Source organism: Canis aureus, chromosome 35 (assembly GCF_053574225.1).
Source record: "Canis aureus isolate CA01 chromosome 35, VMU_Caureus_v.1.0, whole genome shotgun sequence".
Classification (NCBI taxonomy): Eukaryota; Metazoa; Chordata; class Mammalia; order Carnivora; family Canidae; genus Canis; species Canis aureus.
This window is the reverse complement of record NC_135645.1, coordinates 12,214,600-12,242,267: the sequence shown is the minus strand read 5'-3', so window position 1 is coordinate 12,242,267 and position 27,668 is coordinate 12,214,600. Positions and strand designations below refer to the sequence as shown.

General features: G+C 32.9%; 1 protein-coding gene across 27 annotated transcripts in view; it reads right to left on the bottom strand.

The window, feature by feature from the left end:
* The window catches only part of ZBTB20 (zinc finger and BTB domain containing 20), a 781,647-nt gene that overhangs the window by 623,299 nt on the left and 130,680 nt on the right, over positions 1–27,668 (bottom strand). For 21 of the 27 annotated variants that reach the window (XM_077884681.1, XM_077884673.1, XM_077884670.1 and 18 more), the window contains one exon: positions 3,634–3,685. The gene's annotated coding sequence lies outside the window, so the exon portion shown is untranslated. Of the gene's footprint in view, positions 1–3,633; positions 3,686–11,315; positions 11,394–13,205; positions 13,271–14,652; positions 14,761–15,701; positions 15,761–27,668 lie in introns of those variants that run through there. The other 6 variants (XM_077884684.1, XM_077884690.1, XM_077884688.1 and 3 more) reach the window with 5 other exon arrangements.

Here is a 27,668-nt window from a genome sequence, read left to right as displayed (position 1 = left end):
GGATGGTAGATAGGGAGGAAGAATGAAAGCAGCATTTAGGCAGGAAACACAAATCCCCTACATATCTTGGACAATGTTCACGGTTTTCCTTGATATCTTTTGATTGATCTATTTAGCAGTGTGTTTCATGAGTGTAGTTTATTCATTAATAAACACAAGCTTGCAAAGGAAATGAAGGTAAATGAATCCTATTGAGAGGAACTGATCATTCTACTGGTACTTATGTTATATAGTAGGCAACTCTGGAAGCTGCCTTAATCTTTTCAAACCAGTAAGGTCTCAATTACTTGAGCTTGCAGAGTAAAACAGTGTGAGCTTAAAGGAGAGAAAGCAGTTTCCAAAGGGAGTAAATAGTCATTTAGAGAGGAGATATGGTCAAATTATAGGTACTGAAACTATATATTGATGTATTTTAAGTCTATCAGAAAACCAATTCATTTTTAGGGTTTTTTTTTCCCCGTCAGATAAGAGATAGTCGAACAGGTTCAATTTTCCATAAACTTTAGATTCTCCAAAGAACATCAGCTGATCATTGTGTTTGTTCACACCAGCATAAAGTTTAAAAAATCAACTCCATCTTCCTGAAACTAAAGATTCTAACTGTATAAGGTTTGGTCAGTTGTCCTCATTTCTAGGATCAAACAATGTCACATCAAGTACAACAAGATTATTTTGGGTTTCATTCTACCTCCTTTGTTCATAAACATTTTGGGGGAAATGATCACATTCTCTTATAGTACTTAATCCAAATAACTAGAATCTCAATGGGAAACTTATAAAACTGAATTGTAAGGTAGGTGTTAGTATTTCTTTAACGAAATCCTTTAACTAATGAATAAAAGTTAATTGGTTCATATATGGAAGTAAATTGGCGAAAGGCAGATGAATACAATAAACAAGGGGAAGAAGTACATTGTTTAATATGTAATTTAAGAATTGTCAAAGAAGTGTGACATGTCATTTACCAGTATTTGAAAAAAGAATAGATGCTTTGGTATACAAATAAATGCAGGTATAGAAACATAATAGAAGCTTTGTGCTACAGTGCAATGTAAACTTATCTGGGCAATGATCAGCTAAGAAGGAACAGAGGCAGTTACAATGCAATGATTAACTAGCTGACAAATCTATTATTCATGGCAGGTATGTAAGCAGTCAGGGCAGCGATGTTGGTGGCCCCTACTCATCAAGCAGCTTTGCCAGTACAGACTGGATGTCTGGAACAGACAATACACAAAAACAATAAAACCTATAGCCAGCTAAAGGAAGATTCAGCACAATCCATCTCCAATTTTAAACAGTACCAGAAATCTCCACTGAAGAATGTTTTCCCTTGGGATTAGCATAATTGTATTTACAAGATGTTGACCAACATTTAGCTCTATTTATCTTAGTATGCATAGCAACATGCCTGAAACACCTATCTAGAAATTCCCAGCATATCACCAAAAAAAAAAAAACAAAAAAGTAATTTTAAGATTAGTTGGCAGAAATTTCTGTTGATAGGTATGGCCATCATGTCGTTACATGAACAGATGGTCAAAGTGTGTCCATTTCACTGACAGTGCATTATGTGTGTCTTTTTATCCCTGAACAACCAAACCAAACAAAAGCACAACACAGAAGAGGTCATTGTGCCTTCCCTCATTTGGTTGGCAGCTTCATCTGTGAAAATATGAAAATAAAAAACAAAACCAACTATAATTCCTGCATAGTATTATTTCTGTATAACATTTGATCAAATAATTAAGTATTCATATCCAAAAGGCATCCTGGTGTTTGTGAACTGAAAAAAATACATGGAATCCTTAAAAATCCTTTAGCTCCATGACCTTCTATAAAAGGGGAAAAAATAGTCGTTATTTCTTGTTCTTTAGGTTTTTTAAATCTAACCAACAGTTTATATGAAAAAAAGCAAATTACAACTCTTGATTGGTATTCAGGTCTCTTAATAAAACCTCAGGAAAAAAATATTGAAAAAAAAAGTAAATCCCCACATTAAAATCTATTTCCCTTTGAAATAGAGATGCTCTCTCTTTGTATGTAATACTTTTGCCGAATAATTTTTAAATGTTCCAGTTGAAATATTTATAACCAAATGAATTAACAGTCTAACAGATATCCAGTCACAAACTACTACATTTTATACCGTGAGATCTCTCGAAATACACACACACATGTGTTGCTGTTTGGATGCTTAATATGGTTGCTTCATCTCTATAACCAACCTAAAATGTAGTTTTCCTTGATTTTGTGAAATAAAAATGAATAATATTGTGAGGAAAAGGAGAGATTAAGAATATATTTCTATCTATAACAGCTAGTAGTAAAAACAACAGATGAGAATTATATTGCTAAAATGCATCTACACATGTGGCTATGGAAACTTCTGTGCAAAAATAATGCTGTTACCCACCTTCAAAAAGAGCTGATGAAGTATAAGGTTTAAGAGTACATCTTTAGTACTTCTGTACCTTAAAATATTGCCGAGTATTAATTTTTCATCAAGTTGTCATTTTCTCTGACATTTGGTTTTATTAATCAAGGCATTTATCATTAATTTGTAGAAAATATCGTAATTAAGCCAAATAAAATAAAATCCTTAAAAGGTTAAAATTAGAAAGCAGGTGAATTAGAACTTTGACATTACCCTGTTGACATACTGGAGCATTTTAGAAGCATGGGAATCAAGTTTTTGCAGAGAGTTTGGTGCCTCAATCTTGGGACTGGCTGGTTTTTAAAAAAATGTTATAAAGATTTGATTTAAAGCTCTCTGACAGTTTTGACATTCAGGTGAAAGTACTGCTGCTGCATTTGGAACAATTTGCATATCCCACTGCTAAACGGAATGTTTGAGGTGTGCACTGGTGTAAAGAAATTAAAAACAAGCTATCACACATGCTTAAGTGTATGTATTCACAAAACTGATGGTTGGATCGCAGCACCCCATCCCCCTCCAATGTAATCTCAATGTGATTTACTCTTCTATAATAAATTACCCTACCATGTTATTCTTGCTGGAAGATCTAACCATGCATGTAAGAAGCAAAGTAATTACAGCCCCCTCTTGTCTCAGAAACCTTCTTCAATCCCTATGAGCTCTTCATACACAATACAGCAACACAAGTCTATTGTACACTTCTTGCCTGAAATTCTAGACTTGTGACTATAAGTAGCCACTAAATCTCATCCGCATGGTTTCTTGCACGGTTTTGTTGTCTGCAACAAATGCATTTTTAGCTCATATAGTTAGTTGTAAAGCCCTTCCGAAGGAGGAATGGTGCTGACTTTTTGGCTTTGAGCCAATATGTCTATTTAAGAAAAGGGCAAGGTATAAAATCAGAAATGTTCTGAACTGATTTCAAAAACAGGGAAGGGCCATAATGCATTCCCATATTCCCATATAGAAGGAAGAAGAAGTATAGCAACACCCAATTAGGCTGAGACATTCTGACATGACACAAGGGTTCTTCTTTTTTGACTTACAATTTCAGATTATTCTTTAGAGACAGAAAAAGATATATAATGTGTTAAAGGGCAATAAAGACCTGAGGCGGTAAACCCAAGACCTTAAGTATTATGAAACTTTTCAAGAAGATAAAACCCATTCAAGAAAATATCACTGGACATTACCTTCAGTCTTCAGAGTCTCAAAGGGCAATTCTTAATACTTCTTTTAGTGTGACTGTAAAAAGAAAATACTTAAAATTAGAAATCTTCCAAGGAAGCAATTTACATTTCCATAGCTTGTTTATAACCTTGAGAAGTAGGTAGCTGAGTTTGTGTGTGTCAACTAAGATCTATAATTTCCAAAAGAAAAATAAAAGCTAACATATTCATTTGTATATGTGAGTACAAGTACACAGTAAAGTGTGACAAAAATATATTATTTAAATCACGGTAGGTACAGGGCTTAGATGTAGACCAGGGTCTTTATTACAGTATTATTAACAGTTTTCTTAATTTACACAATTACAGGTTTTTACATTTATGTTTGTATAATTGAAAAAAAAAAAAACGAATCCCAAATAGTTCTTAGCCGTTGTATTTGTTTATTCTTAATTAATAGAGATTTTGCAAAGATCTATTGTATATAATACACTGGTAAGTACTGATGAGTTAGGAAAAATACAAACATAAAACACAGGCCCTATCCTCAAAATAATGAGTGAGGCTGGAGATCTGCATAAAGGAAGATAATCTATAGAATAAAAAGTAAATGGACAGAAAGAAACAGGGAGCAGAGGGTAATATGTTCAATATAGCTTGAACTGGTGTATAGTACCTAATGCACTGACATGAGAACATGGCTTTATGTTTTCTGTCTCAGCAAGCAAGGCTATTATTGCAGATTTGGAGGCAGGGATGTCAAGCAAATGGATGAGCCACTTTTAAATTCTTTTCCATCCAAATGCATTTGATGGTATAGACTCAAAGCTAGGACTGAAGTCAGGAAAACAGGCAGGATGTTGAGGTGGCTTTAAAGGCTATTCGATGAGTCTGAATATAAAAAAAATTTAACTAGAAACAACTCTCCTATTAAAAATTGAATTTGATATTTTATGTCCTTGGAAAGTTCTCCCTCTAAATTTGCTATGAAATCTCAATGATGACCTTGATGTCATATTTACTAATAATCTCCACAGAGATTCAGCCATTCAAAATCTCAAAAGCAGTTTTACTAATGGAAGTACATACATAAACATAAGCCAATCCTATCATCCAGTGCATCTACAGTCAAAAAAAATCATTAAAATGAAAAATATCTAAGGATTTTAATTGATTGGATCTTTAATATGCATAAATAATATTTTATGAAGGGAAAACAAAGAATTAAACAGCAAACTATACCAGTAAACCAAAACAAACCTGAGTTTAAACTGTACTGATAAATGAGATTGAGGAAAGGAAGGTGCTAGTACTGTTATAGTTGGGATACATGAGTAATACCACATTTACTGTGTAACACCAAACTTTAGAAGAAGCACTGAAAATTACAATCTTTTAGGAGTGTGATTAGAACCATTAATCAAGGATAAACAGAGAATATAATCAGGAATAGAAAAAATGTTCAGATTGTAGGGATAGGTGGGGAAATTTAATTTGGAGAAAATTAATTTGGCCATTTTGTGATGTATTATAAAAGTAATTTTTATTTATGGAAGTGCCATAAGGGCAGACATTGTCTTTTTTCACTCTGTTCCCAATTTCATGAACAGTGTCTGCCATATACTAAGATCAGTGAATATTTATTGAATGAAAGAATGAACAGCCTGACCAACTATAAAATAAGCACAAAGTCTGCATCCATTTACAGATAAAGAAATTTAGACATAAAGAAGTTAAATTTTATATATTAAACTTTGCTCTTTCACTACTGTAAACTTATACAACCCATTGTTTAGTCTTCCATTCAATATTCAGTGTAGTAGTGGAAAACAAACAATAAGCAAACAGGTTGGTAAACTTATGTCATATAATTAGTACCATGAGTGCAAACAGTAAGGTAACAGCATTGAGAATGACATGGGCTGATATTTTAAACAGGTTTGGACAGGAAATCTTCTCAGAGGAGGTGACAATAAGAAAAAGTTTGCATGAAGTGAGAGAGTCAAATAAGTGTCTAGGGGACTAGATGGGCTATTGTTAAGAGGCAAATAAGTTAATATATATTACCTTGCTTTGTATAATGCACACAGCAAACAAAACTCTTCATATCTATTATTTTATTATGTTGCTATTATTTTATGAATAATGAATTTCCCCTACTAAATTATAAATTTGTCAAAGATATTCATCTTTCTCTCCCTATGGCTCCTTAAATAGTGCCTAGCAAATATCCAATAAAAATTTACAGAACTGAAAATAGGAAGACACAATTATCAGTTCATTAATTAGAAAAAGTAAACAGACTGTATGAATCTGAAAAAGTCATCATATTTCATATGCCTGAGTCAATATAACTCTGTTAAAGCAATGTTACTTCATCTTTTCTGGGTTTAAAAGAAAGATAAAAAGGAAAAATACATAAAATGGCTAGAGTCAGTAAATTGTAGACTTAAATAAAATAAAAAAGAATTAAAAAAATAAAGGTACAATATTAGGCCACTACCTTGACCACGTTCATGCTCTGTCTGCCTCCACCAAATTAATACATTTTTCTAGTGCAAGGATTGTAGCACGCAGATTTCCAATTCACATACATGTTCCTAATACAAGTACAAGGACTGGTATATAGCAAACATTCCATAAGTCTTTGCTGAACTAAATTGAATTAGAACTATCTTTAGTAGTTCTGATGCTTTAAAGTTAGCTGAAATTTTTAAAAATAAATAAAACCAAATAGGATGTCACAAAAGAAAAAAAAATCTAGTATTTGGTTTTGACCCTCAGCAAAGGAGTAGAGGACAAGGTTAGTTTTCATCAATGATTGGAATATAGGTGATGGGGTGATATTGGCAGTGGAAGAGACAGATCACAACAGACCTCAGGGACTCTAATATGGGATAAGGATTACATGTAGCATTTTCACAGAATTGAGACTAATGATATAGGAAAATAAATTTTTCTGTTCCCTACCTCTTACCAGGAACCGAAATATAAATCAGATTGATACATCTTAATATAATGAGTAAAGAACTATAAGAAAACCTATGTATATAATTTTCTGAATTTTGGTGAAAATGCTTTTAAGCCACATAGACAATAGCAGAATATAAGAATAAAGATTTATGAATTTCACTACCTAAAAAAATTTTTCAAAGTAGAGTTAATAATCTTTATAAATAAATAAAATGAAACAAAGATCTCATTTTTTTTCAAGTGAATAGGCAGTTCAGGATAGAAAAAACCCAAGCTAAGATATATATAAAATAATAGATAAAAATCTATAACAAATATTCTTTAATAAGCTTAAAGATGTAATCAATTAAAATTTGGCTCCTAGGAATCTAAGAGATCTTTAATTAAAATTTCAAAGAAATGCACAGCCTGAAATGTAGAAAACTGGAATGTAGAAATCTTAAAAGAAGTTTGAGGCTATATTTATATTGTAAGCATACTATTATGTAAGAGAAAACAAAATGCATCAATTTCAGTGTTAGGACTATTACAGTTATAATTTCAAATAAGTAAAAATTAAAAGCAAGCAAGATACCTTAGAACAAAATAAATGGAAACTGCTAAAGGCTTCCTTTATTGATAATTATAGAAAGTAAGTCTTCTTCATTAAATAAAATTTTAAATATGAAGTTTGTACCTCATCAAAAATGGCATATGGAAACTAATGTATAATCCTTAAAAAACATCAGGAAGAATGTATACATAAATGGCCAAGAGGACAAGATGCAATTCCTCAAAGACTGGAAAAGACTAATTCAGTTCTAGTCTATAATCGTGCTTCTTAGAATGAAGGTATTCATTCTGACTTTGGATATTGCCAGAGTTTTTAAAGCACCCAAGAATCTAATAAGTTCTATGGTAGACTTCTCCAAAAATCCATAAAAATGACCTGGCCAAACCCCATAATGAAGCCATCTAAGATCAAATCAAGTTCTACTGAATCAGTCTCTAGGGCAGCAACAAAAGACTATTCACTTGACTCATTCATACTTGCTGTTAGGTATTTCCGTTTCCCCTCCAACCAGAGGGGAGAGGTTCAGAAAGATTATGTAATAAATACTTCTTTTAATCCTAAAATCCAGTCTATTTCTTTTTTTTTTTTGCCACTTGTCTCTTTAAAATAACTGAATCCCTTTCCTTTATTATGTGCAGCTTTATTCTGTTCATTTTTATTTCCCAATAGTAGAATGCCTTAAATAAATTCTTAAAAACCAACACACCAACAAATAAATAAATTAAAACTCAATGACTATAAAAAGTACACAGTCTAACCTGCTTAATTATTAACAGGTAAACAGAATGCATTTCTGAATTATTTACTTAAACTCCTTCAACTAAAAACTTTAAAGTTTTTGAGCTTAAAATGTATACCCTTCCTAAGAATCCATAAATTATTTTAAAATATTCTATTAACCAATTTTAATAAAAGTAATTAAAAAACATCAAAGTAAATGTGAATTTAAACACTGAGATAAGTGCATAAGAAATACAACACATTTTTAAGATTTCAGAGATCAGTAAAATTCCCTTCTTTCCAACTTTCCCTTGTCCTCTTTCAGGTACTTTATTCCATAGTATACTTGGACAGAATGTACAGAAATATTCTCTATTAAATTATATTAATAAGATGGATATAATAATGGGTTTGGAGCATTTAGATAATGTTCTTACTCCTAAGCATATCATAAGAAATATGCAATGACAAAACTATAGAAAATGTTAATAATTCCAAAACTAGAAGGACAAAAAGAAGGCATGAACAATAAATAAAATTCACCATTTTCTCAAGTAAGCACTGATTATCTGGAATGCTGATGAACTGAACTTCTAGTTTGCTGAAGGTTCACCAGAGAAAATAGTGTTTGTTTAGATTTTTTTTTTTAACTAGAAACCTAAGATAACTAGCAGATTTTCCTTCATTGGTAAATAGGATTTTATAATTATATCTTCATTAAAGATGAAAAATGTATACTGCCATAGAGGATATTTCTTAAACTTTTGGGGGGTCCTAAGCCCCTCTGAGAAGATGATAGAAAACCGATTATCTCTTTCTCTAGAAGTGTACATGTTCACAAAATTTTATATAAATTTCTAGGAGTCCAGGTGATGTGGGAAACTAAGGCAAAAGAAAAAAATCATATTTCCTTACTGCCTACATCCCATTGACAAGTCCTTGAAACAGGGAGAGTGATCTTCTTCCAGGAACTCAACTGCCTCTATGTTGACACTTTGCTAATGGCAAAAGGCAATCTTAGCTTAACATTATCCCAAACCCCCAGGATTTGGAAGTCTACTTTAATGTATAAAACATAAAATTTTCTTCGGAAACTTCCTTCATCTCTCCCCCAACCCCACTCCAAGAAATATCTTGGCAATCATCCTCTAAGCATATGGTGCACTGATAAGACATCTGAGGGATCTTATGACTAAAGTTTTATTAGACAGTAATAAATGATCTTTTCCTAACAAGAACTAGCCCCCTCGAGGTCCTGGAAACCTTGCTGCGAAAATTCCTTGGAGATTTTATGTTATCCCTAACCCTCTCCCAACTTAAAAGTATATAATCAGTCACCTAAACCCCAGTGCAGTTCTTTCTGCACATGCAACCTGTCCTTGTGCTTTAATAAAACCACCTTTTTACACCGAAGTTATCTCAAGAATTCTTTCTTGAAAGTTCAATCCGAACCCCAACATTTCCACATCAAAGGGACCCACAAAAGATCATTTGCCTTCTAATTTTACAAAATTGTAAATGCATAGACATTGGAGATTGCACTAACAAGACAGTGAGACTGGGCATAACAAGGATGTTTAAAGTTGCTTTTTGAAGACATCTCTAATAAAGAAATATTTTCTTATGATTGGTTTCCTTTCTTCTACAAGGGGAGTGTAAAAACAACTATTTAATTTAGTCTTAGTTAAAGGTTAAGTTGGTTTTCTTTTAGGATAATTTCACTAGCAGAGTTTGAGCTTTAGAGCAATATAGTGCTGTTTTCAAATCATTCCACATTCTAGAAGACGCAACAATTTTCTTACACTTTTGTAACTCTCAGAGGAGGCAGGGTCAGAGAAAGCTATTTATTTTTTTTTAATTTATTTTTTATTGGTGTTCAATTTACTAACATACAGAATAACCCCCAGTGCCCGTCACCCATTCACTCCCACCCCCCGCCCTCCTCCCCTTCTACCACCCCTAGTTCGTTTCCCAGAGTTAGCAGAGAAAGCTATTTAATGTTCACCTTTACTTCTAAAGATTATCAGATAATCACAAACATATAAACATTCCCTATATTCAGGTTTTATTCTAAGTACTTTTATGTATATTTGCTTATTTAAACTTCACAAAAACTCTAGAAGATGGGTAGCTAGATATCAGATGTCATTATTCTCATTTTGTTGATATGTAAACTGAGGCATAAAGAGATTATGTGATTTGCCAAAGATCGCCTCTCTACTGAATGGCAGAACCAGGATCCACACCTAGTCAAACTGGCCACAGAATCTGCACTTCTACAAACAGTACCACATGTTCAGTTTCAGTAATGAATTGATAGGTTTTCTTATGTGGTTTTACATTTAACACAAGTCCACCTCTTCACTACTACGCAAGACACATTCATACTGTTTTTTCCTAAACATATACATTTGGGGAGTTGTTCATATATTGTTGACAAAACTGGCACCACCTATGTGCAGCTGGCAGTTATATACCACTGTTAACTTCCCAGAGTCAAATGCCTAGATGAAAAAATAGGGCATCAGTATCTCAGTAAATGTGGACTCTACAATAAAAGCTGACCCTTCATTTTTATTTTTGGAAATAGTTCTGGTGAGATACAAAATTGAATAATTATATAATCTAAGGGCCAACCAAGACAACAGGATAAATGGCCCATATTGTAATAACAGTTCCCAAAGGTGAGGGCAGGCAGACAAGTTGCTTTTGTAGCTAAAGCTGCAACAACGTGAAAATTTTCTTGGTGCATCTTTCTCACTGTCTGGATTGAGTGCTCCCAGAGATAGCAATAAATTTGTATCTCATTTGTTTTCAGAGAGCCAACCTTAATATTTTTAGGAGTCCCATAAAAAGTAAAGGCTGGAAAGAAAGAGAGAGGGGGGTCCTGAGAGAGAGAGAGGAAGGAAGGAAAGAAGGAAAAATGAAAGAAGAAGGAAAGAAGGAAAGAAAGAAAAGAAAAGAAAAGAAAAGAAAAGAAAAGAAAAGAAAAGAAAAGAAAAGAAAGAAAGAAAAGAGAAAAGAAAGAAGAAGAAAAGAAAGAGAAAGAAGAAAAGAAAGAAAGAAAGAAAGAAAGAAAGAAAGAAAGAAAGAAAGAAAGAAAGAAAGGAGGGAGGGAGGGAGGGAGGGAAGGAAGGAAGGAAGGAAGGAAGGAAGGAAGGAAGGAAGGAAGGAAGGAAGGAAAAGAGAAAAAGAGGAAAGAACGAACAGAAAAAAATCCCATTTTTATAGTTTGTACAGAAAAGTTTTGAGTTATAAATCTGTTCCACCTAATTTTTATTGAATTACTTCCTAAATATAAATGCAATCAAGCAAATACCAATGAGATACAAATACAAAAGGGCAAAATGAGGCAGAATGTTTAGCGTCCTGAAAATGGTTAAAAGTCAGATAAACAGGAAAGAAAGCACAGCAAAGGCAAACAGGAATATATATGCAAGAATACATAACAAGAAAGAACCTTGGTAACTGAGGCAGCTTTTCATCATTAGAGCCAGGGACTTTTATGAAGTGATTGATTCCAATGCAGCCAAGCCTCCCTGGGAATGAAAACCTGGTTAAAATTAAAAGTATATCTGGAATAAAATACCATCCTCATCTCCTTTTGTCTCTAACTCATCCTACATACCATAAAAAACACAAATATTTGGAAATGATCTAGCTATTACTTATTCCCTATAATGATTCCCAATCACTTACAATATCGATCCAATGTGTTCGGTTTGCAAAGCCCTCCATAATCTGATTTCATTGTGTATCCTCTCTTCCAATTAATGCAGAAATTATACTCTCTAATCCAATCAGAAATTGTACCCTCCAAGCCAATCAGATTAAACCTGTATACATTGATTTGACAAACATTTAGTGAAGCCTTTAATATGTTAACGAGTATTTATGGAACTGAAATCTACATGGTCTTGGAGCCAAAGAACCAATGCTAATCTTCAATTTCTCCAAAACTCTATCTCAATGCTTTCCCCTCTCACTCTTCTATTCCTACCCAGACACCTATGCATAGTCTTCCCTTGGATTCAACAAAAATTGATTCAGATATAATCAGTTCAATCCCTCTCATTTTAGCTCAGACACATTTCAGTTTTGAAAATATGATCATTGAAATACCTAAAAATATATACTAAGAGCTAATTTATGCACTGTTCCCACCAACACTCTCACACAAACACAAAACATGGTGGATCTTAAATTAACACAACACATACACACAAACTCTTACTAGGATCCAAACATGCTTGTCTTCTATTCCTTTATCAGGCCACAGTTGTTGGGGGCTTTTGAACTTGTTCTTCTAAGGCTCTTCTCCCAGATTATTTAATGATGGCTTCCCCTTCTCATCATTCAATCTTAACTCAGATGGCACCTCATTACTCTTTATCCTGCTATCCACACTTTCTGCCCCAAGTCACTCTTTATTCTACTACCCAGTTTTCTTTTTTTCACAGGTTATCACTCTCTGCAATCATTTTGTTTATTGATAAACACATTCACTGTCTATCTTCCTACATTAGGGATCCTATCAGTTTAGCTATACATAATTCACTGTCAAATTGTTTGCATTCAGGCATTATGCCTGGCATATGGTGAGCATGCAAATATCTGAAGGATAAATAAATAGATACAAAAATAATTATTAATATTCAATCCATAAATATTTATCAAGCACAGTGAACAAAATGATTTTTTTAAAGTTAAAACCCAGGCTGAGGAATGTTCTGCCCCTAACATAATTACATTTGGAGAAAGATTCAAGATAAATTTGGTGACAGAGAGTTCTAAACAAAATAAACTGTCAGAGAATTAGACCTAGCATGTCTTGATACTTAAGACTAACATCACTGTTTTTCTCAACTACAGTTCCCTTCACATTCCACCATTAAACCCATTGATATATCATCATCAACTTTTATAATGTCAATAACGGTTGAATGGAACTGAATGAAGGCAGTGACAATGTCACAAATCTTATTTTGTATTTTACTGCTGAAATGGATGAGTCAGTACTCATGAAACGTGGAAGAGTTAGAGTACTAGACCCTAAGTGTAGTAACATGTACAGATTCACTGCCTTCTTCATACAGTGTACAAACATTCTACCTATGCCCAGATTTGACTATTCTAAATGCTTCTAAAGATTAAAAAAAATCATTCATTTAAGCTAAGGATCAGAAAAAAAGCCATGTGTGTAAAAGGCCAAATGATAAATATTTTAGCTTTGTAGGTCATACAGTTTCTGTCTCAATTACTCAACTCTGCTATCATCTCATGAAAGTAGCCATAGGCAATAAATATATAAACACATAATATGCCTATATTTCAATAAAACTTTACTTACAAAAATTGTAGGGTCATCAGGGAAATGCAAATCAAAACCAAATCACCTCACACCAGTTAGGATAGCTATTTTCAAAAAGACAAGATAAAAGAAAGGTTGGTGAGGATGTAGAGGAAAAAAAAAAAAAAAAAACCTTTGTGCACTATTGGTGGGAATGTAAATTGATGCAGCCGCAATGGAAAACAAAATGGAAGTTCCTAAAAAAATTAAAAATAGAACTGCTATACAATCCAGCATTTCCACTTCTGAATATATACCAAGGGAAATGAAATCACTATCTTGAAAAGATATTTGCACCTCATCACTGTAGCATTACTTACAATAGCTAAGACATGGAAACAATGTAAGTGTTGATAGATGGATGAATGCAGTAAAAAAAAAAAAAAATTGGCATGTATATACAATGGACTATTATTCAGCCACCAAAAAGAAGGAAATTCTGCTATTTGCAATAACATGAATAGATCTTGAGGGCATTATAAGCAACATGAAATAAGTCAGACAGATAAAAACAAATACCATATGATCTTACTTACATCTAATGGAATCTTATGGAATCTGAAAAACAAATAAAAAACAACAACAAAAGAACTGAACTCATAGATACAAAGAACAGCCTGGTAGTTGCCAGGGTATGAGGGAGTGGTGAAGAAGGGGGTTGGGTTGCATGTGAAATAGGTGAAGGTGGTCTAAAGGTACAAACATCTAGTTATAAAATAAATAAGTCCTGGGGATGCAATTTACATCATAGTGACTATAGTTTAAAATATTATATTGTATATTTGAAAGTTGCTAAGACAGTAGATCTTAAAAGTTCTAATCACACACACAATATTGTAAATATGTGTGGGACTGAATGTTAACTAGACATATTGGTAGTTATTTTGCAATATATATATATATCAAATCATGTTGTACACCTGAAACTAACATACTATCACATACCAATTATATCTCAATTAAAAAAAAACAGTTGGACAGATTTGTTGACCTTTGATACGAACTCATGAGTAAAGCTTACAGAATTTCTATACAGGAGAGATTTAGCAACAAAATTTAATTAGAGGGGGTTATGAGGACTTGTATTAGAAGCTGTTTTTACAAGATATACAAGTTGCTTTTACATGAATTATAATACTTTTTGGGGGATTGATGGGAATTACAGGGGACCTAAACCCCTTAGGTCACTCTTGTCACTGCCACCTAATCCCATAATCAATTTAGGCATATTCTTGGCATTACATTTTGACATTATATAGAATCGTATTTTCATAACTATCCAATCCATCATATTATTTGTATCATAACATTAAAATTATTTTTGAAAAGTCACAAAATACTTGGTTGAAGTTTAAAAAATACATTCTCTTTATCCATGTTAATTTTGCAATTTTATTTTAAACAACTATTAATTTTGTCAGGCATGATTTGTTTGTAATAAACTTACTTTGTTCATTGCTCATGATTTCTTTGTCTTCAAGATGTTTACTGATTTCTCTTCCAGTGTTTTATTGAAAGTGTTGTCAGGCCATTTCAGGTTACATTTTCATTACATCTATTATAAGAATTGTTTCTCCCTCAAATTTTTTTAGGTCTTCTAAATTTCCCAAGTAAAACACAGCTTCATAAACCCAAAGTATTAAATACCCTTTTACATGATTCTGATACCTATTTTCAAAAGACATTCTAAAACTCATTTTATGCTTTTCAAAATAGTATTCCAACACCAAAATAGCTGCACAATTAAACTAAAATTTGGTGTGTAAAGATTCTAAATGATAGCACATTGATCCACATTGTCATGAGATAACTTATTTACTGATCAGTAGCACTATCATTTTCTATTCTCCACTTTACAGTTGCTGTAATAAATTCTACTGCCAATCAGCTTTCATTAAGCTATCAGACCTTCTAGTTGTGATAACCAATACTCTACCTTTCTGTCACTCAATTTCACTCTATCTCTTCTGGCTACATAAATCTCTAAAGACTATGGTGTCAAAATATTTTTTTAGCTTCAACCGCACTTCTGTAAAAATGTGAAAGCTATAACATTTAAATGTAAAGTTTACTATTAAATTACATTGCATGTCAAACAACCACGAATTTTAAAATAAAATGAGAAAATATAAGATTTTAGATAATATTATAAAAATGCTTCAATCGGATTCAGTATTCAATAAATGAAAACACTTGAGAATTCTAATAAAAGTAAACCTTGAGATGGTTGAAATATCCATTCTAAATAATGGGAACATTTAGGTAATTGTCTGTACAAAACAAGGATCAGACTTTCTGAGGTCACAAAAAGCTTGACCTTCCCAGGTAAGTCGAATGCTGAAAGCTTACTACTAAATTACACAATAGGGATAAGATTGTTGAATCTATCTGCAAAATAACATTTTTGAAAGCTTCATAAAGTAACTGATTTGTTAAAGAAATAAAGGAAGATTCTCTTTTCTGATATGAAAGATCACAAAACATTGCAATATTTACAAAAGAGGAGGAAATGCCCATGCCTCACTTGTGAGAAATGAATACCTCCTTTGTTACCTATGTTCTTGCTATGTACTGAGAATGTTGAAGCAAAGAAGTTCCAAAAGAACACAGGTTTGCTGATCCTGGGTTCCTGTTAACATAACATGCTAGAACAGAAGCTTTCACATACAATCAAGATGACAGTTACTTGATCTTTACTCAGAGGGACCAATTTCCCCCTATAACATGAGCACAGTGCAAATCACAAAGTGCCAAAAACTGAGTATAAGTGCAAACCTCTCAACTTCACTCAGGTATCAGCAAACGGACCAGTTTAGCTACATATGAAAAGAAGTCAGGTCCAAGGAGTTGAAGGAGAGGGTAGACTGGCATTGGGAGAATTTATCTGCCTCTGTTAACAATTCATCTGCCTTACTATAAAGAATTAAACCAACCTTGCCAAGCTGTCTTATTGTATTCTTACCCACTCCCCATCCTCTCCCTTAGCTCTCCTCCTCTCAACTATTGTTCTCCTCTTAACAGTCTCTCATTCCACTTAAACTCTTTGACCTCTCTTTCTCTTCCCCTCCCTCCCACCACACACACAAAGAGAGAGAGAGAGAAAGAGAGAGAGAGAGAGAGAGAGAGAGAAATACACACTGCGTGATGTTAACTGTTAAAGGATATTTTTTCTTTGGAAAAAAAAAATCACGTATGATTATTGATATGACAGCACAGAAGTATGTTAGCCAGTGGAGAATTAGGGCAACATGATCCAAATCAAGTGCTAGTATACTTACCATGCATCTTCTGTAAGGTGATTACCATGCTATAAACAAACTTGACAAAGATTCACATAAAGATCCTAATGGACCTATTGGAAGTAAAGCAAGCTACTGTGAAATGCTATTAATTGCAGTGAATATATCAGATTCTACTAATGTGACTGTGTCTCTCTTTCACTTCAAATACACAGATATTTAGGAAATTTTGATAATTAAAAACTGATCCATGTTAGAGTGAAAGACAGAAAGGGATACCTCTGAGTGTCAGAAAAAAACAAAAACAAAAACAAAAACAAAAAACAGAGAACTCAAAGCTAGAGCAAATGGGGAAGGAGGGGCTGAAGCCTTGTTGGAATCCAGAGCATCATATTCACACAAACCCAGATATTTAGGATGACATATGGAATATCAACACCAATGTGTGGACAGCAGACAAGACCTAAAGCCAAAGAGATGCATGGAAGAACAACTGAAACACTCTTATTAGAGAATACCCAATCCATTAGATTAGGAGTAGAAAAAATCTCCAGACTAGCATGGAGAAACAGTAAAAAATACCCAAATCCTTCGTAGGGATCCAGGTGATAAAAAGTCACATGAAAGAAATGTGAAATTCAGATATGTCCCTTGGGTACCTTAGGAATCAACATTTATATACCCTATTTTTAGAACTTAAAATCTAAGCTTAAAAATTAACACAAAACAATCTGGATTTCTTTAGACTCTTATAGGCACAGATCTAGGGTCACAAGACAGAAAGGAATTCTAAAACACTTTGCAAAGAGCTACAGAACTCTCATGTAACAACCTCCTTCAACTAAAAAGAAGCTCACTAGAATATCAGAAATACAGCTCTACTTTTGTTCATTCAGTCAACAACTATATATTAAATATCTGTTGAAGGCAAGAAAATACAGTGTGAATAGAGCATCATTCCTGTCTTCAACAAGTTTATGTCCTAGTGAGTTAGACAATGGACATAGAACATAAAATATAATGTTCTATACAGATAAATGCTACGAAGAAAAAAGCAGGATAAGGGAAAAGAGAGCGAAGATCTGAAGAAGCAGGTATTTTCGATAGGATGCTGACAAAAGGGCATTCTAAGGTGAAATTCTGGCAGAATTCTGAACAAAGTAAAAGACTTCATCATGAGGCAGAAGATACTTAGAGAGATGACAACAGTCAGTCAAACATCTGCCTTCAGCCCAGGTCATGATGCCAGGGTCCTGGGATGGAGCCCACCTTGGGCCTCTCTGCTCAGCAGGGAACCTGCTTCATCCCCTCCCTCTGCCTGCTGCTCCCCCTGCTTTCTCTATCTCTGTGTCAAGTAAATAATGAAATCTTTAAAAAAGAGAGAGAGAGATGAGACCAAAAAATTAGTAAAGATATAGAAGATTTAAGCAATAGAATTAATAGTTTTGAATTCCCTGGTGTGTAGAAACTTTTCCCCTTGAGGATTGTATGTTCTTGTCAAACTAACATGCAGTATTTTTAAGATTCAATGATTACTGATCCATAAAAGAAGTTTCAACAAACACCAAAGAATTTGTATCATACAAAGCATGTTATTTAACCACAATGCAGTAATACCAGGAATTAAGAAAAAAAAAAGACAACTTAAAAATCTCTATATATTTGGAAACTAAAAAACACATTTATAAATATTCCATGAGTCAAACTATCATAATGGAAATATTAAATATTTAACACTAAACAACAATAAAGACACTACATATCGAAACCTGTGGGATGCAGCTAAAGTGGTACTTAGTAGAAAATTTATGGCTTTAAATGCATATACTACATGTTAAAAAGTTGTAAAATTAATTAGTTAAGGATGTAACTTAGGAAGTTAAAAAATAACAGCAGAATAAAGTCAAATAAGGAGAAGGAAATAAATAGTAAAGAGTATAACAAAAATTAGTGACATAGAACCTATATACAATAGAGAGAGAAAATGGGTTCTTTAAAAAGACAATAAAATGGTTTAAACCATGTGAAATTGTCAAAATTCAACCTAATAATAAAATCTATACTGATCAAAATATTATTAATCATTAAATATTAAGCAAGAAAAGGCACTAATTGGAGGCTTTAGGAATTAAGAAAATATATCTCTAAAGATAAAAGAAACACTAAAATATTATGAGAGAATATACTAAACAACAAAAGGGCAATCAACTTACGAACTGAAATGAAATGGGCAATTTCACAGAAAAGTGCAACATAACAAAATCAATACAATAAAAAATAGAAAACCTGAGTAACTTTATGATCAATAATTGATAGTGAAATTGATACTAATAAAGAAAACATGAGAAAGGAAATGTATATGCCAATCTCACTTAAGAAATTCTAAAGGAAATAGCAAACCAAATGTGCAAAATGCATGTGCATTTGTGTATATATACACATAAATACATAATAATTATAGAATACTTATCCCAGGAATGTAAGAACTATTCAACATCAGAAAATATAAATACAAAAACACTAATTCAAAAAGATATGTGCACGCCTGTGTTCACTGCAGCATTATTTACAATAGTTAAGATATGGAAAGAACCTACGTGTCCATCAATGTAGGAATGGATAATGAAGGTGTGATGTATATACACAATGGAATTCTACTCTGCCATAAAAAAGAAGGAAAGCTTGCCATTTGTGACAAACACAGATGGACCTAGAGGATATTCTCTAAATAAGATAAGTCAGATGGAGGAAGACAAATACCATAAAACTTAGACTCTAAAAAACAAAATAAACAAAACAAAAAGAACAGATTAGTGGCTACCAGAGGGGAAGGAGTTACACAAAATGGGTCAAGGGGCTCAATTTTATGGTGATGGGTAGTAACTATGTTTATCATGGTGATCACTATGGAGTGTATTTAGATATCGAATTATTAATGTTATTATGCTATACACCTAGTTTATAAAATCTTATGTACCAATTTTACCTCAATAAAAAAGAAAATATATTAAGTGATATACGCCATATTGAAATTAAATGAGAAAAGCCATACTTCCCTCAACATAAACAAATAAAAAAAACTCCAAACATTATAAACATGAAATAGCCTAAGAAAAGATATTTGCAACATACATAACCAGTGAAGCATTTCTATTCAAAATATATAACAAGCTACAAAGAATCAATAAAAAAATAAGCATTATAACTTTAAAAGCTGCTGAGAGAATAGAGATGGAAAATCAGATAAAATAACATCTGATTAGGCAATAAGAATAAGAAGACAAGCTCAACTGTATAAAAAGATAAAATTAAAGTAGCAAATAGATACACTACTTCTATCTTCTTATAAAAAATTTAAAAGTCTATATCAAGATCTATAGCTGGAAAAGGTATGGAGAAAGGGGAACTCAGAAAAATTTGGAGACCAGTTTTCCATTTCTTTGTAAAGTTAAAAATGTATATTCTCTAAAGCTAGCAATTCAAATACAGAAATTCTCTCACATTTACACAAGGTGATATTTACTGTGAAATTGACTGTAATAGAAAAATTAAAGAGAAAGAAAGAAAAAAGAAGGAAGGAAGGAAATGAAGAAAAGAATGAAGTTGAGGGGAATGAAGGGGATGGGAAAGGAAGAGAAGAAACACTTAAATGTGCATCAGTAGGAAATGGATAAATTGTGGCTCAGTCACACAATGGAATAACACTGCATTATATACAGTGGCTAATATGCCTGGGTCCATGGGTACCAACATAAATAATCCTAAACATAATATTAAGTGAAACCAAAAGATGTTGCAGAATGACCCAGTATTTCTCAGTTCACAAGAGCCCTCAGTGTCTCATTATTATTTTTAACAGAGCCCTTAGTGTCCTAGTAATGTTTTCTCAGCAAACTTAGCCTAAAAATATTTCTAATAGAACCATTTATTTTGTAGTTTAGTTCTAAACAGCTCAATAAGTATTTATGTCCCAGCCACTTAGTGGTCGTACAAAAAAATAATAAACAGAAATTGCAAGGAAAATATTATTTTAACTCAATGCTTACATAGCCATCCTTAAATTAGTTATAATTGGGATGTGTGTGCCTGTTGAGGACTGCAGAACTTCTCAAACCTTGAAATCAGTTTGGACACTGCCACCTTTTTCCTTTGTTGTATATTGATTTTCACACAGTATCTGCTTTCTATGACACCACTTACCCCCCCAAAAAAAACAGCTTCTCAAAGACAACACAATCAAGAAGAATGTGCTGAAATTAAAAAGCTGAAATTGTGAACTATCTCAAACTAGTGGCTGATTTGGTATCTGAAAGATGCTGAATATTGCCATGTTTCTCTTAAAAATTTAAAATATCCCACAGCACACCTGGTAAGTTCACTGTGGCACTCTGGGAGCACCATGGTACCTGAATCGGAAACCATGGCATTGGAAACCATGAGGTATGATGTACATAAATGTTTTTTGGTATCCAAAACTACTCCAAATTTTGAGGGTGACATGCAGGCAAAATTACAATATAAAAATAGTAAAAATATGGACTGAAATAATATATATATTAACCTCAGGAGAATAGTTGCCTCTATGTAAAAAAAGTGAAATGTAAAAGAGAGGACTCTTCAACTACTTCCGTAATGATTAATCTCCGTAAAAATTTTCTTAAGCATATATGGTAAATGCTAACATTTTTTAAATGAATGATGGGTATTTGGTATTTATATTAATTCTGTGCTTTATTATATTTTTGAAACAGTTCATAAAAGAAAATAAGAAATGACAAGCATTGTTAAGTTTTCAAAGGCTTTATATAAGCAGCTGCTTTTAGCATACCATTCTAAATCCCAAGACATCTGGTTACCGTTAGACCTGCTTTTCCACAGTTTCCATTTAGAATCATTAAACTATCCACTGGTAGTAATCTAACATTTAAAGAAAAAAAAAAATCAGTGCAAAGACCTCTATTTCCTAAGCTTCACCCTAAGTTGCAAATGTTGTTTTTATTTAATAACTTTGGGAAAACTCTCAGCAGAAATGGGATGCAAGCACTTTTTATCCTCTTCCTTCAAAATATAATTATTTGCTCATTTTACTTACTGCAGATAATGTCAAATTGGTAGAATATAACACTTATTCATTTAGTACTATCACAAACCCCACAGATGTCTGGTCTATTGCAAGATATACACCTATTCCCAACCTTAGTCTTAATCTGTTTATTTTTTAGGATACTAGAATATTCAGAATTGCAACTGTAGTGAATCAACTGATGCTTTATGGTTATGTTGGGTGTACATTAAGTTTTTGTTAGTTGCAATTCCCCATGTTCATCTTCCCTTTGCCTTCCCCCAGTCCCAATATGTTTAATTATTATTACTTCTTAGAAGCAATAAACTACAGATATTGTGAGAGTGTTGGGAATATTGACAGATTTTTAGAATGTTTATGTATCAGTCAAGGCCTTATGATCAATAACATCAGCCATAATAATAAGTTAAAGAAGACAGCAATTATCCCATGTGCACCGGCCAGACCACACAACTTACTCTAAACAGTCCATTTTGAAACTTACTCTAAAAAGTGCGTTTTGATAAAGACATGGTCATATCAGAGCCTATAAAGAAAAACATAGAGAATGGTGAGAAGTCTTGAAATAGTGGGGATTCTGAACTATAGGAAACAAAGTGAGGGTTTGTTGGAGTGGAACAGGGTGAGGAGGATGGAGTAGTTGGGTGATGGGCTAAGGAGGGCACGTGATATGATAAGCACTGGGTGTTATACACAACTGATGAATTATTGAACTCTACATCTGAAACTAATGATGTACTATATATTGGTTAATTGAATTTAAATTAAAAAAACAGAAATAGTGGGAATAGTTGAAAAACTAGGGAGAGTTGTCTTAAAAAATAGAAGACAGAGAAATCTCCAGCATCAACATGTTCTTGATAGAGTATTATGTACATAGAAGAGCATTTAGTTATAAAATCACTGGAATATTGTAGCCTGGATCTCCAGGAATGACTTCTGGGACCACACTGCAGAATCTTCAGGGTGATGGAAATGTTCTAGAATTAGACGGTAGTGATGTTTGCACAACTTTCTGAACATACTAAAAGCCACCAAATTGAACACTTTAGATGGGTGAAATTTTATGTGAATTTTTTCAAAGAGGTATCCATTATATTTAGTAATATAAGTAGTATAAGAAAAAAGGTGAGAAGTCAAGAAATAAAACAATAAAAACATGATTTCAAAATGGGAGAAAAGAAATAAGGTAATAGCTCTTCTTTCAATACTAGCATAATTGAAAAGACTGCTTATGTCTACACTTAAGTGAATTAGCTTAAACTTTCATCTTATATGTTCCCAACCTTTGATGATTACTAGGAAGAAACGATATGTAGAGCCTGCCCTCTCTAATCTTGATATCCTTTCTCAGAAATAATAATAAAAAAAAAACACAGGAACCTATGCTCCAAAATATTGCCAATGTTGTAGAATTTTGAAAAGAAAAATTGCACTCTACAGTGTTTTCCAGGTTTATTAAAATGACTACTTTCATTTTTCTTTAAAGTATTACAAGATAAATTACAGCCCTCAACTTTTAAGACTTTTTTTTAAGGATTTTTATTTATTTTTTCATGAGAGACACAAAGAGAGGTGGAGACACAGGCAGAGGGAGAAGCAGGCTCCCTGTGGGAAGCACAATGTAGGACTCGATCCCAGGACCCCAGGATCACAACCCAAGTCAAAGGCAGATGTTCAGCCACTGAGCCACCCAGGTGCCCTCCATTTTTAAGAAAAAGTCAGAACTACTCTTTTATTTCCAATGAATACATGAATGAATCATAATGTGGTTGGAAAAGCATCATGCCATATCTGATGTATATTCCAGAATAACATTCAAATATGAAAATGAAAATATGAGATTGCGATCACTGTCAGTATTATGAATATATTACGAAAGGCTGTTTTCTACTCACAGAAAAAATAGAACAATCAAAAGCAAAGAGTAATTGACTATATTTATACTAGTTTCGGGATTTTTTTAAGAGAAAACAAGAATCATGCATTAAAAGTATACAAGAAAAAAAACAAGAAAAAAAAAATAAAAGTATACAAGACTCAGTTGCTTTTTTACATACCATGGATTAACTAACTGCTGAAATTTGAAAGTAAAAGCACAAAAATATTTACATTAGGACCAAAATATTAAATAAATTCTTAGGTATAGATATAATCAAATATATATAAGATCCATATGAGGAAAACTACAAAATTTTGATAAAAGAAATCAAAGAACAAAATAAATGAATACATATTCCATGTTCATGGATATGAAGACTCAATATTGTCAAGATGTCAGTTCTTTCAACTTGATCTATTGATTCAATGGAATTTCAATCAAAATTTCAGCAAGTTATTCTGTCAATGTCAACAAACTGATTCTAGGGAGGGACAAAAGACCTAACTTAGCACGGAAGGAGAGTAAAGTCAAGACTGACTATAAAGCTATACTAACCAAAACAATATGCTACTGATGAAAAGATAGATCAATGCAACAGAATAGACAGAAATAGACCTAAATAAACACATTCAATCAATCTTTGACAAAGAAGAAAAGGCAACATGTGAAGCAAAAATAGCCTTTTCAACAAATAGTGTTGGAACAACTGACATCTACATGCAAAAATAAATAAATAAATCTAGCTTCTAACAATATGCCTGTCAAAATGTCAAATATTATCTCAAACTGGATCATTGACCTATAGGTAAAACATAAAACTATAAAATTTCTAGAAGATAACACAGGAGAAAATCTAGGTGATGTGAGCTTGGCAATTAATTTTTGACATAATACCAAAAATATGATCCATGAAAGAAATAATTGATTAATTGGACTTTATTAAAATTTTGAACTTCCATTCTGTGAAAGACAAGTCACAGACTAAAATAAAATATTTGCAAATCATATTTCTGATAAAGGACTAGTATCCAAATATACAAAGAATTCAAAACTCAACAATAAGAAAAATCCCCAGTGTAAAAATGAGCAAAAGATCTGAACAAAAACCTTACCAAAGAAAATAGATAGCAAATAAGCACACAAAAAGATGCCCAATGTCATAAGCCATGAGAAAACTACAAATGAAAACAATGAGATATCACTACACACTTACTAGAATGACTAAAATCCAAAACAACTGACAATACCAAAAGCTAGTAGGGATATGAAGCAATGAGGACTTCATTGCTGGTAGGAATGCAAAATAGTACAGCCACTTTGGAATAGGGTTTGGCAATTTGTTATAAAGTTAAATATAGTGATCTATGATCTAGCAATGATGCTTCTTGGTATGTACCCAAACTAGTTGAAACTTATGTCCATATAAAAAACTGAACATAAATGTTTATACAGATTTATTTTTAACTGCCAAACATTGGAACCAACCAAGGTACCTGCCCTTTAACAACTGAATGGATAAACAAACCATGGTGCATCCATACAATGGCCTGTAATTTTGCACTAAAAAGAAATGAGCTATCATGTCACAAAAAGATATGGAGACAGGGTGCCTGGGTGGCTCAGTAGGTTAAGTGTCTGCCTTCAGCTCAGGTCATGATCCCAGGGTCCTGGAATTGAGCCCTCCCTGCATCAGGCTCCCCGTGCAGCAGAGAGCCTGCTTCTCCCTCTCCCTCTGCCCCCTACTCATGCTTGCTCTCTCTAGTGCTCTCTCTCTCTCTCAAATAAATAAATAAAATCTTAAGAGAAAAAGGAAAAGAGATCTGGGACGATCTTAAATAAATATTGCTAAATGAAAGAAGCAAGTCTGAAAAGGCTATATACTGTATGTATGACTGCAAGTATATGATATTCTGAAAGGTAAAACTCTAGGGATCATATAAAGGTTACCAGGGGTTTGGAGGCATGGAAAAGAGGAGTATAGGGAAGATGCATAAATAATAGGTGTAGCACAGAGAATTTTTAAGTCAGTGAAACTATTCGTATGATACTCTAATGGTGGACACATGACATTATGCATTTGTCAAAACCCACAGAATAATACAACACAAGGTAAATGTTAATGTAAACTAAATACTTTAGTTAATAATAATGCATCAATATCAGTTCATCAATTGTAACAAATACACTATGCCAACGTATGAGGCTATAATAATAGGGAAAAGGGTGGAAGATGAAAAGTGAGTGAGTGTCTGGGAACTTTGTACATTCTCTTCGTTTTTCTGTAAACCTAAATGCTCTAAACATAAAGTGTATTAATTAAACAGAAAAGTTAAACCACCTATTTCTAAAATCAAGGACAGGAAAACATACAGGGCAATTTTAATATATATATATTTTTCAATTCCTTATGACAGACAATCAAGATGGAAAGAAGAATATGAGAGAGGAATCGAAAAGGTAGGGAAGGTAAGACAAAGCTAAAAAGGGAAAGGAAGGAGACAGAGTAAGAGAAAGACACAGACAGGCCCCTATAAAAAACAGACAAGTCACACACACACACACACACACACACACACACACAGAAGGATGAAACAAAAGACAAAGTGTTTGTGATATGCAATTGAATTAAATCAAGGCAAATCCTATAGTGCTGGTAAAGTTGAAAACAGTACAATTTTCACTGTGACTAGAAAGTAAAATTTTCATTTTTTTGAAAGACATAAGCCATGTTCTATAATTGAAAAAGTTACTTCTTCCTAGAATGTCCTTTCTTCCATCCCCACCTGCCATTTGTGTCCTTCTAGGTTCAATTTAACTGTAATGTCCCAGTTAAAACGAATCCTTCCCTCTCCTGTATTTATGTAGTGCTTTGTCACTCAAAGAGAACACTTCCATCTGTCTTGTGGGAGAGTCATTGAAAGGTATTCCCCTCCCTTACTATTTTTTTCTTTGCATTTTTGCCTCAGTGTCTACTACAGTGTTTTGCATAATATACATGTTCAATAAATATTTACTGCACTGAAGTGAAGATACCTATCCAAGAATCAAAGACTTAATACTCTGTCGCCATGGAGGTAATACCTTTATTCCATAATTCTACCATTCTCAAAGTTGTATCTCTTTTGACACTGCCTTTAGAAACTGCACAAAATCACACAAGATAAGTGGCTTTATAAGTTTTGTTTTGTTTTAATGCCCTTGTTGATCATGCAAAACAGGCCATAGTCCTAGAATTCTAAGAGTACTGTGAATAGAGTGGACAGGACAAAGGGCACTCAATTGGAGTAGGTTGTGGAGATGGAGGTGAGGAAATGATAAGGGATTTATAGAACTGTCCAGTCAGAATAGGCCAGGGTTTGCTATGGCAATAAACTTGGTTCTATTCAGTAAACATGGTTCTAAATTACTCTTGATTACTTCTAAAAATCGAGTCAAATTAAAAATTAAAAGTAGTTGTCAATGAAAATATTCAAAAGGATATGTTGTTGGCTCTAAAGGCAATTCCAACACATTAGAATGTTTAGAGCAATGGCTGTACTATTTAAAAGAAGAAATATCTTGCAAGGTGACTACTTTGCAAAGAATAATACTCATTTGGATGCATAAAGTTCCATTACAAATAGACAGCACTTGTTTAAAAAAAATACAAGTTTTAGAATATGGAGTTGATTCTTTTTATATATTAAATAAGTGTAAATCAAATTTTATGAAGAAATTATACTTTTGAAATATTTTGCAGACCATAATTCCATATAACAAACCACCACTCATTAATTTATCTCTTTTTGCAAATCCTAACTTTTCATAAATTAGGTTCTTAAATACGGAGATCACCTGAATGATTATGTGGAAAGAGTCTAATCTTTGGATAAATGTCTCTTGAACTTTTATTCAAAATATTTTAAATATTATGTCTTAAAGGCCAAAATACTGCCACTACTCAGAAAAAAAGTTTTAAAATGTAATAAATTCCTAAAATCGTTATACTGATGTGTAAATTGCATATTTATTTCGATCTGAAAGTCTAGCCATGTTTAAAATGTCCCTTTTCAGTTTTCTTTTTTTGTTTTTTCTTTAAAGAGGACAACATTGTGGAAATATGTGAAATATTTTAACATAATATTTAGTTTAACAAAGATAGAGCCATTTTAATTATAAGAAAATACCTTTTTTAAGTGATGGTGACTTCTTTGAGTATGGAGGAGAGTAATTGAATTGTAAAAGTAGAACTTGGTGATGAAAGAGCAGAATGATAGCAT